This window comes from Neophocaena asiaeorientalis, unplaced genomic scaffold (assembly GCF_003031525.2).
Source record: "Neophocaena asiaeorientalis asiaeorientalis breed wild unplaced genomic scaffold, Neophocaena_asiaeorientalis_V1.1 scaffold256, whole genome shotgun sequence".
In the NCBI taxonomy this organism is placed as follows: domain Eukaryota; kingdom Metazoa; phylum Chordata; class Mammalia; order Artiodactyla; family Phocoenidae; genus Neophocaena; species Neophocaena asiaeorientalis.
The window spans coordinates 5,834,407-5,848,254 of record NW_020185324.1 but is presented as its reverse complement, the minus strand read 5'-3'; the positions used below and the strand labels follow the sequence as shown (position 1 = coordinate 5,848,254).

The 13,848-nt window shown below is 35.4% G+C and overlaps 1 protein-coding gene across 1 annotated transcript in view; it reads right to left on the bottom strand.

Annotated features, from left to right (window-relative positions):
- The window catches only part of RIC1 (RIC1 partner of RAB6A GEF complex), a 135,755-nt gene extending 121,913 nt beyond the window's left edge, over positions 1 to 13,842 (bottom strand). The window contains exon 1 of the mRNA XM_024734276.1: positions 13,718 to 13,842. The gene's annotated coding sequence lies outside the window, so the exon portion shown is untranslated. The remainder of the gene's footprint in view (positions 1 to 13,717) is intronic.
- Positions 13,843 to 13,848: the final 6 nt, after the last annotated feature.

Here is a 13,848-nt window from a genome sequence, read left to right as displayed (position 1 = left end):
ATAACCTCAAAATGGATTAAAGACCTAAATGTAAGGCCAGACACTCTAAAAGTCTTAGAGGAAAACACAGGCAGAACACTCTATGACATCAATCACAGGAAGATCCTTTTTGACCCACCTCCTAGAGAAATGGAAATAAAAACAAAAATAAACAAATGGAACCTAATGAAACTTAAAAAGCTTTTGCACAGCAAAGGAAACCATAAACAAGACGAAAATACAACCCTCAGAATGGGAGAGAATACTTGCAAACGAAGCAAATGACAAAGGATTAATCTCCAAAATTTACAAGCAGCTCAGTATCAAAAAAACAAACAACCCAATCCAAAAATGGGCAGAAGACCTAAATAGACATTTCTCCAAAGAAGATATACAAATTGCCAAGAAACACATGAAAAGATGCTCAATATCACTAATCATTAGAGAAATGTGAATCAAAACTACAATGAGGTATCACCTCACACAGGTCAGAATGGCCATCATGAAAAAATCTACAAACAATAAATGCTAGTAATCAGAGAAGAAAAAGAAATTTTAAAAATCCAATAAAATCAGAAAGGAAGTAAAACAGTCACTGCTTGCAGATTACATGATACTATAGAGAATCCTAAAGATGCTACCAGAAAACTACTAGAGCTAATCAATGAATTTGGTAGAGTAGCAGGATACAAAATTAATGCACAGAAATCTCTTGCATTTCTATACACTAACAATGAAAAATTTGAAAGAGAAATTAAGGAAACACTCCCATTCACCACTACAACAGAAAAAATAAAACACTTAGAAATAAACCTACCTAAGGAAACAAAAAACCTGTATGCAGAAAACTATCACACTGATGAAAGACATTAAAGACAATAAAAACAGATGGATAGATATACCATGTTCTTGGATTGGAAAAATCAACATTGTGAAAATGACTATACTACCCAAAGCAATCTACAGATTCAATGCAATCCCTATCAAACTACCACTGGCATTTTTCACAGAACTAGAACAAAATATTTAACAATTTGTATGAAAACACAAAAGACCCCAAACAGCCAAAGCAGTCTTGAGGGAAGAAAAACGGAGCTGGAGGAATCAGGCTTCCCGACTTCAGACTATACTACAAACCTACAGTAATCAAGACAGTATGGTACTGACACAAAAACGCAAATATAGATCAACTGAACAGGTTAGAAAGCCCCAAAGATAAACCCACACACATATGGTCACCTTTGATAAAGGAGGCAAGAGTATACAATGAAGAAAAGACAGCCTCTTCAATAAGTGGTGCTGGGAAAACTGGACAGCTACATGTAAAAGAATGAAACTAAAACTCTTCCCAACACCATATACAAAAATAACCTCAAAATGGATTAAAGACCTAAATGTAAGGCCAGACACTCTAAAAGTCTTAGAGGAAAACACAGGCAGAACACTCTATGACATCAATCACAGGAAGATCCTTTTTGACCCACCTCCTAGAGAAATGGAAATAAAAACAAAAATAAACAAATGGAACCTAATGAAACTTAAAAAGCTTTTGCACAGCAAAGGAAACCATAAACAAGACGAAAATACAACCCTCAGAATGGGAGAGAATACTTGCAAACGAAGCAAATGACAAAGGATTAATCTCCAAAATTTACAAGCAGCTCAGTATCAAAAAAACAAACAACCCAATCCAAAAATGGGCAGAAGACCTAAATAGACATTTCTCCAAAGAAGATATACAAATTGCCAAGAAACACATGAAAAGATGCTCAATATCACTAATCATTAGAGAAATGTGAATCAAAACTACAATGAGGTATCACCTCACACAGGTCAGAATGGCCATCATGAAAAAATCTACAAACAATAAATGCTAGAGAGGATGTGGAGAAAAGGGAACCCTCTTGCACTGTTGGTGGGAATGTAAACTGATACAGCCACTATGGAGAACAGTATGGAGGTTCCTTAAAAAACTAAAAATAGAACTACCATACAACCTAGCAATCCCACCACCGGGCATATACCGAGAAAACCATAATTCAAAAAGAGGCATGTACCACAATGTTCATAGCAGCACTATTTACAATAACCAGGACTTGGAAGCAACCTAAGTGTCCAATGACAGATGAACGGATAAAGAAGATGTGGCGCATATATACGATGGAATATTACTCAGCCATAAAAAGAAACGAAATTGAGTTATTTGTAGTGAGGTGGATGGACCGAGAGTCTGTCATACAGAGTGAAGTAAATCAGAAAGAGAAAACCAAATACTGTATGCTAACACATATATATGGAATCAAAAAAAAAAAAAAAAGGTCCTGATGAACCTAGGCGCAGGACAGGAGTAAAGACAAAGATGTGGAGAATGGACTTGAGTACACGGGGAGGGGGAAGGGTAAGCTGGGACGAAGTGAGAGAGGAACACTGACGTATATACACTACCAAATGTAAAACAGATAGCTAGTGGGAAGCAGCTGCTTGGAACAGGGAGATCAGGTGGGTGCCTTGCAACCACTTAGAGGACTGGGATAAGGAGGGTGGGATGGAGATGCAAGAGGGAGGGGATATGGGAATATACATATGTATATAGCTGATTCACTTAGTTATACAGCAGAAACACAACACTGTAAAGCAATTATACTCCAATAAAGATGTTAAAAAAAAACACCATGAGATACCACTTTGCACGTTTCAGGATGGCTATAATCAAAAAACAAACAAAAAAAAAGAAAGTGTTGGCACAGATGTGGGAAAATCGAAATCCCTGTACATTGCTGATGGGAATGTAAAATGGTACAGCTACTGTGAAAAACAGTACAGCAATCAAAAAAAAAAGCAATTTCTCAAAATATTAAACACAGAACTACCATATGATCCAGCGATTCCACTTTGGGGTATATATGCAAAAGAATCAAAAGTAGGGACACAAACAGGTATTTGCACACTAATGTTCACAGCAGGACCATTCACAGTAAGTGAAAGCAACCCAAAGAGTGGATGCAACCCAAGTGTCCATGAACATATGAATGGATAAACAAACTATAATATACACCTACAATGAAATATTATTCAGCCTTAAAAAGCAAATTTTGGTACGTGCTATAACATGGAAGAACCCTGAAGACATTCTAAGTGAATTAAGTCTATCACTTAAGGTCAAATATTGTGTTTCCACACTAGTGAAATTCATAAGGAAAGAAAGTAAAGTAGTGATTGTCAAGGGCTGGGAGGAGGGGGAAATGGGGAGTTACTGTTTACCAGGAAGGGAGTTTCAATATGGGAAGATGAAAAAAGTTCTGAAAATGGATGGTGGTGATGGCTGCACAAATGTGAACGCACTTAACGTCACAAAACTGTATATTTAAAAATTATTAAAATGGTAAATTTTATGTACATTTCATCACTTTAAAAACATAAAAGTAAAAAGAAGGGATGAAAAATTTGCTATATTTTACTGGAATTAATTCAGTATTAACTTGAAGTGTACTGTAATAAGATTCATTTTTTAATTGCTAGAGCAACCATTAATAATATAACTCAGAAAATATGATTAAGAAATCAAAGCAAGTAAAGGAATAACAGGTAAACAAAAAACGTGTGAGGTGTAGAAAAGAAATAGCAAAATAGGTAATGTAAATCCAACCACATCAGTAATCATATTATATGTGAACGGACTGAACAGTCCAATCAAAATGCAGGAATTATCAGACTGGATTTTTGAAACAGTAGCAAAAAAACAAGATCTAAGTATATGATACCTATACAAGACACAGTTGAGACAGAAGGACATAAGCAGTTTGAAAGTAAAAGGGTGGAAAAAGATATGTCACACAAGTGGTAATATTAAGAGAACTGTAGTGGCAATGTTAAGGCAAAACAAAATACACTTCAAGAAAGGGAACATTAGTAGTGAGAAGGAATTTCATAATGATAAATCAGTTAATACAAAGGGAAGATAAAACAATTATAAATGTATACAAATCTAACAACACAGCCCAAAAACACATGAAGCAAAAACTGACAGAACTCAAAGAAGAAACCGGCAATTCAACAACAGAGCTGGAGACTTCAATCTTCACTTTCAATAACTGATAGAACTAGACTTAACATTAGCAAGACTACAGAACACTTAACAACCATGTCAACCAATTTAACCTAATATTTAGAGAACACTCTGCCAATAGCAGAACACATTCTTTACAAGTGCACACTGAACATTCACTCACACAAACCATATGTTAACCCATAAAACAAGTCTTAATAACCTTAAAAGAATAAAATCACCCAAAATATATATTCCCCAACCACAATGGAATTACGCTAGAAATCAATAACAGAAAGAATTTGGGAAATCCTCAAATATTTAGAAATTAAACCACAACACTTCTAAGTAATCCATGATTCACAGAAATTGGTTAAATTTTTAAAACTGAACTAAATGAAAACAAAATTGGAACGTATCAAAGTTATGGTGGGGCAGGCGATGAATGGGCAGAACACAGAATTTTTAGGGAGGGAAAAATACTCTGTATGATAATACAACGATGGATATGTCATCAGACATCTGTCCAACCACAATGAACACACATACCAAGAGTAAACTCTTAGGTAAACTATGAACTTTGGGTAAGCACGATGTGTCATTGTAGGTTTATCCTTTGTTTAAAAAAAAATGTACCATTCTGATGACTGATGTTGATAATGGGGGAGGCTGTGCATGTGTAAAGAGAGGGGATATGGGAAATCTATGTACCTTCCTCTCAATTTTACTGTAAACCTGAAAGTGCTCAAAACAAAGAAAAAAGTTATGGAATACAGCTAATACAGTACTTAGAAGAAAACTTAGAGCTTAAAATGCCTATTTTAAAAAAAGAAATGCCTCTAATTAATAACCTGTTTTCAACCTAGCAAAATTTACTTTACTTTTGTGTGTGTGTGTGTGTGTGTGTGTGTGTGTGTGTGTGTGTGTGTGTGTGTGTGGTACGCGAGCCTCTCACTGTTATGGCCTCTCCCGTTGCGGAGCACAGGCTCCGGACGCGCAGGCTCAGTGGCCATGGCTCACGGGCCTAGCCGCTCTGCGGCATGTGGGATCTTCCCGGTCTGGGGCACGAACCCGTGTCCCCTGCATCGGCAGGCGGACTCTCAACCACTGCTCCACCAGGGAAGCCCTACTTTACTTTTAATTTGCTTTATACAATTAAACCCAAAGCAAGCTGAAGAAAATAATTTTTTAAGAAAATTCAATGCAGAAATCAATAAAACAGAAAACAAAATTAATAGACTAAGATCAGTAAAACCAAACGCTGGTTCTCTGTAAAGATCTAAAAAATTGATAAAATTTTAGCTAGACTGATGTGGGGAGTCCCTTGTGATTCCGTATCAATTTTAGAGTGATTTTCGTATTTCTGCAAAAAAAAACACTGTTGGGATTGCACTGAATCTGTAGACTGCTTTGTGTACTACTGGCATCTTAACAATATTGTTTTCCAACCTGTAAAGATGAGACGTCTTTCCACTTATTTCCATCTCCTTTCTTTCAGCAATGTTTTGTAGTTGTTAGACTATGTCTTTCGCCTCCTTAGTTAAGTTTAATCCTAAGTATTTTACTCTTTTTTTTCCCCAACAACCATTTTTTAAATTAACCATTTTTAGTTAATTGACAATGTTGTGTTAGCTTCAGGTATACAGAAAAGTGACTCAGTTATATCAGATACACACACACACTTTTTTTTCAGATTCTTTTCCATTATAGGTTATTACAAGACATTGAATATAGTTCCCTTTGCTACAGAGTAGAGCCTTGTTTTTTATCTATTTTATACATAGTAGTGTGTATATGTTAACCTCAAACTCCCCCCACAGCCTGTATTTTATTCTTTTTGATGTTACTGTAAATGGAACTTTTTCCTTAATTTCATTTCTGGATGCTCATAGTTTTTGTATAAAAATGCAACCGAATTTTGCGTCTTGATTTTATGTCCTGTAATTTTGCTGAATTTATTAGTTCTAACTACAAAATAACTACTGAAGTAAACAAGTTTTGGCAAGGTTGCAGAACAATATACAAAAATCAATTTTATATCTATATACCAGTAACAATCTGAAAATGAAATTACATTCAAAACAGCATCATAAAAGATAAATAAGATACTTAGAAATAAGTTTAACAAAAGTGAGAGACCTGTACACTGAAAACGAAAAAATACTATCAACAGAAACTTTGGTTTTGTTTATTTTATATTGGAGTATAGCCAATTAACAACAGAAACTTTTTACAGTCTAAATAAATGGAGAAACACTCATGTTTATGTGTGTCTGATTTAGTGTCATTTCCTGAAAATCCCAGCAAGGTTTTTTTTTTTTTTCTTTTTTCTTTTTGGTAGAAATTGACAAGATGATCTTAAAAATTGATATAGAAATGCAAAGGATCTAGAATAGCAAAATAATTTTGAAATCAAAAAGTAGGAGTTTCACCACCTTGCCATAAAAGCGATAGTGTGATGTCTGCCTGTTGATAGACATATTGATTAACAGAACAGAATAGAAAATATAGAAATAAACCCTTACATTTATGGTCAACTGATTTTTGACAAAGGTGCCAATGCAATTCAATAGTGAAAAGAGTCTTTCCAACAACAAATAATGCTAAAACGACTGGATCTATATATAAAAAACAAACCGAAAAAAAAAAAAAAACCGAACTTAGACCTTTACCTCAAACCATGCATAAAAATCAACTCAAAACATCTGACAGACCTATGTATAAGAGTTCAGATAATAAAACTTAGAAAAGAAAATACAGAACATGTCTGTGACCTTGGACCAGCCAAAGGTTCCTTAGATAAGACCCAAAAAGCATGATTCATAAAAGAAAGAAATGATAATCCAGACTTCATCAAAACTAAACTTTTGTTCTTCAAAAGGTCACATTAAGAAACTGAAAAGACAAATCAAAGACTGATAAAATATATGCAAGTCATATATCTGATAAAGAATTTGTATTTAGAATATATAAAGAACTCTTACAACTCAATGAGACAAACACTCCAATTTAAAAAAAAAGGGGGCAAAGGATTTGAATAGATATTTCACCAAATAAGGTACACAAATGGCTAATAAGCACATGAAAAGATGTTAAACATGTTTAGTCATTAGGAATGTACAAATTAAAGCTACAATGAGATACCACTAAAAACCCACTAAATGGCTATAATAAAGAAGATTGACAGAAGCTTGACAACAACAAGTGTTAACAGGATGTGGAGAAACAGAAACCTTCATACACTGCTGGTGCGGATGCAAAATGTGACAGCTACTTTGAACATTTTGGCAGTTTCCTAAAAAGCTAAAAACAAACTTACCATACTACCTAGCACTTCCATTCTTAGGTATCTCCCCAAGAGAAATGATAATATATAATCTCACACACAAAAAAGTATACACAGATATCTACAGTAGCATTATTCATAATGGTCCGAAATTAGAAACAATCGAAATACCCATCAACTGGTGAATGGACTAAAAAAATATATGGTATATCCATATAATGGAATAATATTCAGCAATAAAAAGGAGTTACCGCCAAATCCAAAGGGACAAAAAGCCAGCCAATGATTTCCTGGGGCCGGAGTGGGAGCAGAGGTTGACTGCAAATGGGCATAATACTTTTTAAGGTTGCCATCAATGTTCTAACACTAGACTGTAATGATGATTGCACAATGCTATTAGTTTACTAAAAATCACTGTACACCTAAAATAGATGTATTTTATACACCTCAATAAAGCTGTTTGAAAATTAAACCACAGCAAATTCTACTGTATATTTACAATAATATCCAACATTTCGTATGTAAATTTAGGTATGATTTATGATTGAAATAAGGCAATCACTTGGGGAGACAGGTTTGTGATAGCAACTCAAAGCAAAGCAATTATAATGAACTTAAAAGAAAAGTAAGATGCCTTGATTTCAAACAATTGATGTTTGCTGGTCAGTTTTTTAAAAAAAGAAGAAAATTAAGCAATTTTCTCACTCTGTAGCAAGTCAGAATTCTAGAATATTTTTAAATGCTTAAATTGTAAATTTATCTTTTCTAACCTGATAAACTGCATAATAAATGCTTTATTTAGCAGTAAATGGAACGCTTTAAGGCAATATTTTCTATACTATTTTAGGTAACATAAACTCTGTATTAAATATTTAATCATATGTGAGAAAATAATTTTTTTCAATTCTTCAATCCTTTTGATTTAGGTAAGGAGGAAATCTGCATGAGGGGCTAGTTTACTTCTAAATACCTCTCATGTAATCTGCAAACTGCCCTTTTAAAGAAAAAGGTAACAGCCTTTGGCAGGAAACTAGATTTTCATAACATTCTTTTCATTGTATTCCCTCATGCAGTAACCCTCTATTCATACAACTGGTGATAGTTTTCCATTTGTAATAAAGATGTAAATTAATTTATTTTGAAAGAGAACTTCAAGTCTAAAAGTTAGACTGGAGAGGTACTATGAGGACAGGGCAAAAATCATGAGTGAGGTATGTTAAGAACCTAAATTCAGGAAACTTTGATTCCCATGTTGTAAAGCACACAGTCCGCAGTAAACTCAGAATGAATGTTCACAAGTAAAATGGATCACTTCGATAATTCACAAGCACCTGAAGATAAGCAAAATGTCTTTAATGTTCTTATTCTGCTTCTTTTGTGTGTGTGACTTTCTTTTTCCATAGATCACATCAATATAAACGCATACTAGGAACCAGGATTTCAACTAGCTGTAATACTGCACAGTAGTTTAAGTTTTGGCAAACAGCAGATTATCTAATAATTAAAGAAGGACCCTTTATCACATACCACTTTTTCCCCCAGCTTTAATGAGATATGACTGACATATAACACTGTATAAGTTGTACATGTTGATTTGATATACATATATTGCAAAATGATTACCACCATAGTCTTAGCTAACACTTGCATCATGTCACATAATTACCATTTCTTTTTTGTAGTGAACACATTGAAAATCTACTCTCATCTAAGCAACTTTCAAGTATATAATACAGTCTTATCAACTATAATCACCATGCTGTACATGAATTTACTCATCTTACAGCCGGAAGTCTATGCTCTTGGACCAACATCTCCCTTTTTCCACCCTTCCCAGCCCCTCGTATCCACCATTCTAGAATGTTTCTATGCATTCAGCTTTTTCAGATTCCATATATGTAAATGATATCATACATGAATTGTCTCTGACTTATTCCACTTAGCATAATGCCCTCAAGGTCCTGCCATGTCGCTGCAAATTGTTTAAGATGCCCTTCCTTCTCATGGCTGAATAATATTCCACTGTGTATATGTACCACATCTCCTTTATCCATTCATGCATTGACAGATACTTAGGTTACTTCCACATCTTGGCTATTGTGAATAACATGTAACACTTTTCTAATATAATTTGGACTGTGTGTAATAAAAAAGTATTTAATTCACCTTCACTTATATAACCCTCCCTAGTCAAATTTTTCTCATTTTAAGTTGTAATTTAGTATTACCACGTTTTTTAAGTTACATGTCAACATTTAAAAATCTTCCAATTATTAGAACTTGAAAAAATTCTGTGCTATGCATAGGACAGATATCCTAAATTCATTAATCTATTTTAAATACTTATTAAGCATGTGCTTTGTGCAAAGCATTATGGATAATACAAAATAAGATCACTTCTAAAATAACACAATGTTGTAACTCAATTACACTTCAATTAAATAAATAAATAAGACCACTTCTGCACTCCAGAAACTTACAATCTAGTTGGAGAAATAAAGCATGTGGGCAAAACTACAGTACAAACAGTAGTTCATCAAAAAAACGAACACTTCTAATTATAGTAAATAAAGAATGACTCACAGAGCAGGATTTCAACAGTAGCTAAAGTTTGAATAATATTCTGATAGGCAGAGATGGGGCAAGAGAGCATTCCAAGTGGGGAGTGTCTCTGTTATCAAACTAAGGAGTTTGAACTTCATTCTTTAACCAACAGTGAACCCTAAATGACTTCCAACCAGTGAGTTTATAAGGAAGGCTCTTTGGAGGCATTAACAGAATAGGGTTTAAAAGGTGAGAAATGGGAGAGCTGGAAAAATACAGGTACCATACAAATTAAGTTACTTTCCTAAAGTCACACATTTAACCATACACCTGATTCTTTGAACGTCTATCTCATTGTTTTCCATTATCAGTATACAGCAACAAGAGGATAAGTTTCTATTCAGGGTTACTCAAAGACAATTTATTTCATAAGGCCAGTAATTATTTATCTATTTCAGCTTTTTATTAGTAGTGATAACTCACAAAATTTTCATTTATATTAACACACTAATATCTTTGGATAGAATGTTTTTTTCATACAATGTGCCCCTTAATCCCTTTCATATACTGCCTATTTATACTACCTTTTTCACAGGAGGTGTTCATATATTTGAAATAATCAATCACCTGAAAACTGAGATAAGACTAATTTAGAATTAGAGCATTCTAAGGTATCATTTTGTGGTTCACATATGTAGACTTTTTGTACTCACAGTTAAGCAGTATATTAAACGAATAATTCTAGGCTCTCTGATACAATACAAAACACAATTCATCTCACACAACACCCATGTCAATCATAAATCATAATGTGCTTTAAACAGCAGCTTCATCCTCAAAGCTGAAACTAGTCCTTTTACAACACCCTTGGCAGAAATACATCATCAACTGCTCCATCAAGTAAGTCCCACCTCTAGCATCCCAATCTAACATACATACCAAACCTTTTTTGAGTCCCCTTTTTTGGGTTCCAAAATATATGGATGATCCCTGTTGTAAGCTCAAGTAGTTTTTAAAACTGGTAAGTAGAATCACAAAGTAGAGAAAGCAATTTACATCAACATGTTACAATGAAAACAAGTCACATCCTCACACTAAAAATGAAATCAAAAAGCAAAGTAAGTATCTACAGAAACTCTTTTGTTTATTAACACATCTGAAAAGCACTATACTACATTTCTCAAACTTGGAGTCAGGAAAGAATTTTGAAGAGATATGATTCTATAACACTGGGATTCCAAATAGCTACTTAGAGTTTATAATAGTAGCTATAAGAGGTATTGATACATACAAGCTCACTAGAAGACCCATAAAATGTACCCAAGTTATCCTTAGAGATTTTATTTTAATGTTTCCATTGTCTCATGTCTAATCAATATTTTCCAGACAGGAATTCTTTTAGACATTAAAAAACAGCTAGACTATCAAATGCGCAATCCTCCCACAAGGCTGGTTTTTTTCTTTTTAAAAATGCATTCCTCCTAAGTGAGCTTAACTTACTAAGAGAGCCCTAACAAAATTTCAAGTAAGCCAATCGTGTTATATCCTCTCATCTCTTTGAGCATGTTTCTCCCTGTCTCCAAATGCCCTCAAGCTGCTTTTAAGACCTCAAACTCCATAAAACCCTTCTTCAGATCTTCAAAATTCACTTTATTCTGTAAAATTACTTGCATATACAATGTCTCCAAAATCAAAGCTTTCATGTTCTCACGCAAACATTTTAAACCAATTCACTCTAAATTATATAGAAATAACTGATAGCTACTCAATTTAGCTAGAGGTGTTTTCACTTCTAAAAGAAGTCTGTTGACCTAAATTATGTAAGTTAAAATAAATTTAAGTTTAGAAATTTAAAAATCAAAATAGAAACTGGGGTCTGGCACCTGTTCCCCCATTCACCCAGTTATAGACCTTAACTTCACCTGGTCCAATACTTGATCTCTAAAGTGACAGTGATGCCAGAGATCAAAGTTAACCATTCGTAAACCTACAGTACCATGGAGCCTCCTCTAAGGTTTTCCTGCATCTCATTTCACATACTTCTGAGCCCACAGATTCTGTACAAACTAACTTTTTGCACAGTGGATCTTAATGGTAGTGGCCCCAGCACTTCTGGAGGAAGTAGCTATCTGTGTGCACGGTAGGAATCTGAAGGAAAGAAGTATGAGTAGTTTTACATTCCAGGACGGCCTTTGATTTACTTAGTATCTAAGTCCAAAAGCAAAAAAAACTGATATTCTTAATATTCACAATATCCCTGTCAAGGCGCATTTTTGTTTCTTCTACAGAGGAATAGTAGCCTACAGGCTTCCGGTCTCTTCCTCCTACAAATTAAGTTTAGTTCCGCCTAAAATTAAGTCAGGTCTGCCCTTTATAGAGATAAGGAAAGTTAAATTTTAGGCTTTACAAACAATTTGTTAAATTAGAGTGAAATTATGTACTAAATTCAGAAGGCAATTTAAAATTCAAGTTCTAATTATTTTTTTCTTTATATGCTTTAAGTATAATAGTTATATACAACCAAATAAAATATTATTCAATTGGCATACATGCTGTAAATGAATTAGTATCTCATTTAAGAACCAAATGATATGCAATACATATATTCAAAAAATGCAATCAAGCACCAGAAAGAAGAGTCACACTGTTGTTTTATAACAGCCTATTTTGTTCTGATACAGAAAAATTAAATCAGCTAAAACTTAATGGCAAATAGTCTGATTTAAACACTAACTATAATAGTCACATAAAAGAGATACCAGAAATATCTAAATCTCATCATCACTTTTACCAGGGCTGTGTGTGAGGGTAGTCAAGGGCCTCACAGGCATTCAAATGATCAGATACACAGATGTGACAGTTTTAGCTAATTTAACTAAAGCCAGTATTTCACACAGATCTAACAAAGCTAAGGTCACGACCTATTTCCACTTGGTAAAATTAGCTTTGAAAAGAGAACGACTTTACTCTGACATCGATTAGTACTGCCTTCGGGGGGGGGCATTTTTAATACTCTATTTTGTTGCTTTTATAAACAGAACCGTTACGGAAAATAAGGAGTATCCTATCCACCACTTATTTTTGAAGTTATCTACTCAGTAATTAGATACAAGAAATAAAAAAGCGAGATTCACAGAAAGCAAAAACACAACACCGGTTCACGCTCTTCCCAAATCTTATTACTTCCAGGTGTGAATACCAGGAGCAGCGCGAACAGATTTGAGCTCTACTTCCGCTCCTACTAACCCCCTACAATTCTCTACAGAAGAGTCCAAGAGCAGCAGAAAAAAGAACTGGCCTGAGAGTGGAAAGGAGATGTTGGGGTGAAGCGAGGAGTTGGATTATCAAAACTTTAGTAAAAAATAACTCTGGCTGTGGTTGCTAGAAATAAGTTATCACAGCATGTAAAGTCTGACACTGGGTAAAGCCCAACAGGCTTTCCCTAACTTCAAAACAACGGCCTTTAGGGCAAGGAAGGGCTAGGAACAAAACAGCGGCCAGATTCCTAATTGCATAAAGTTTAAACAAATTTGTTCCTCAGCGAATGGGGGAAAGGAGAGGAGGGAAAGTCTGGGCTCTGCCGACGGAGCGCTTGGGGTCCGCACTGTGCGCAGCAGTCGGTCCAACGCAGGGAGGCGCTGGGATTTGGGGCACCAGCGACAACATCCACCCTGGAGCCCTGGCCGGAAGACGTGTTAGGACCCGGGGGTTCGTGTGGCCGAGTAGGTGGAACAAGGACGGCGAAGACGAGTGGGTCCGGCGCGAAGGGGCACGGGTCCCAGACTCTGGGTGGAAGTTGGGGGCGAGACGGTGCCGGGACGCCGGGGAGGGAGAGGCGAGAGACGGCGGGCGGCTCTACTTACTCGGCTGTACCAGATGCTGAGGCGGGCCGGGGCCAGCACGGCGAAGAAAGTCCTCTGGGGGTCGGACTGAACGTGGAAAGGCGCCTCGGCCGGGCTCCCCAAAGGGCAGAGCAGCCTCTGGGCCCAGCCGC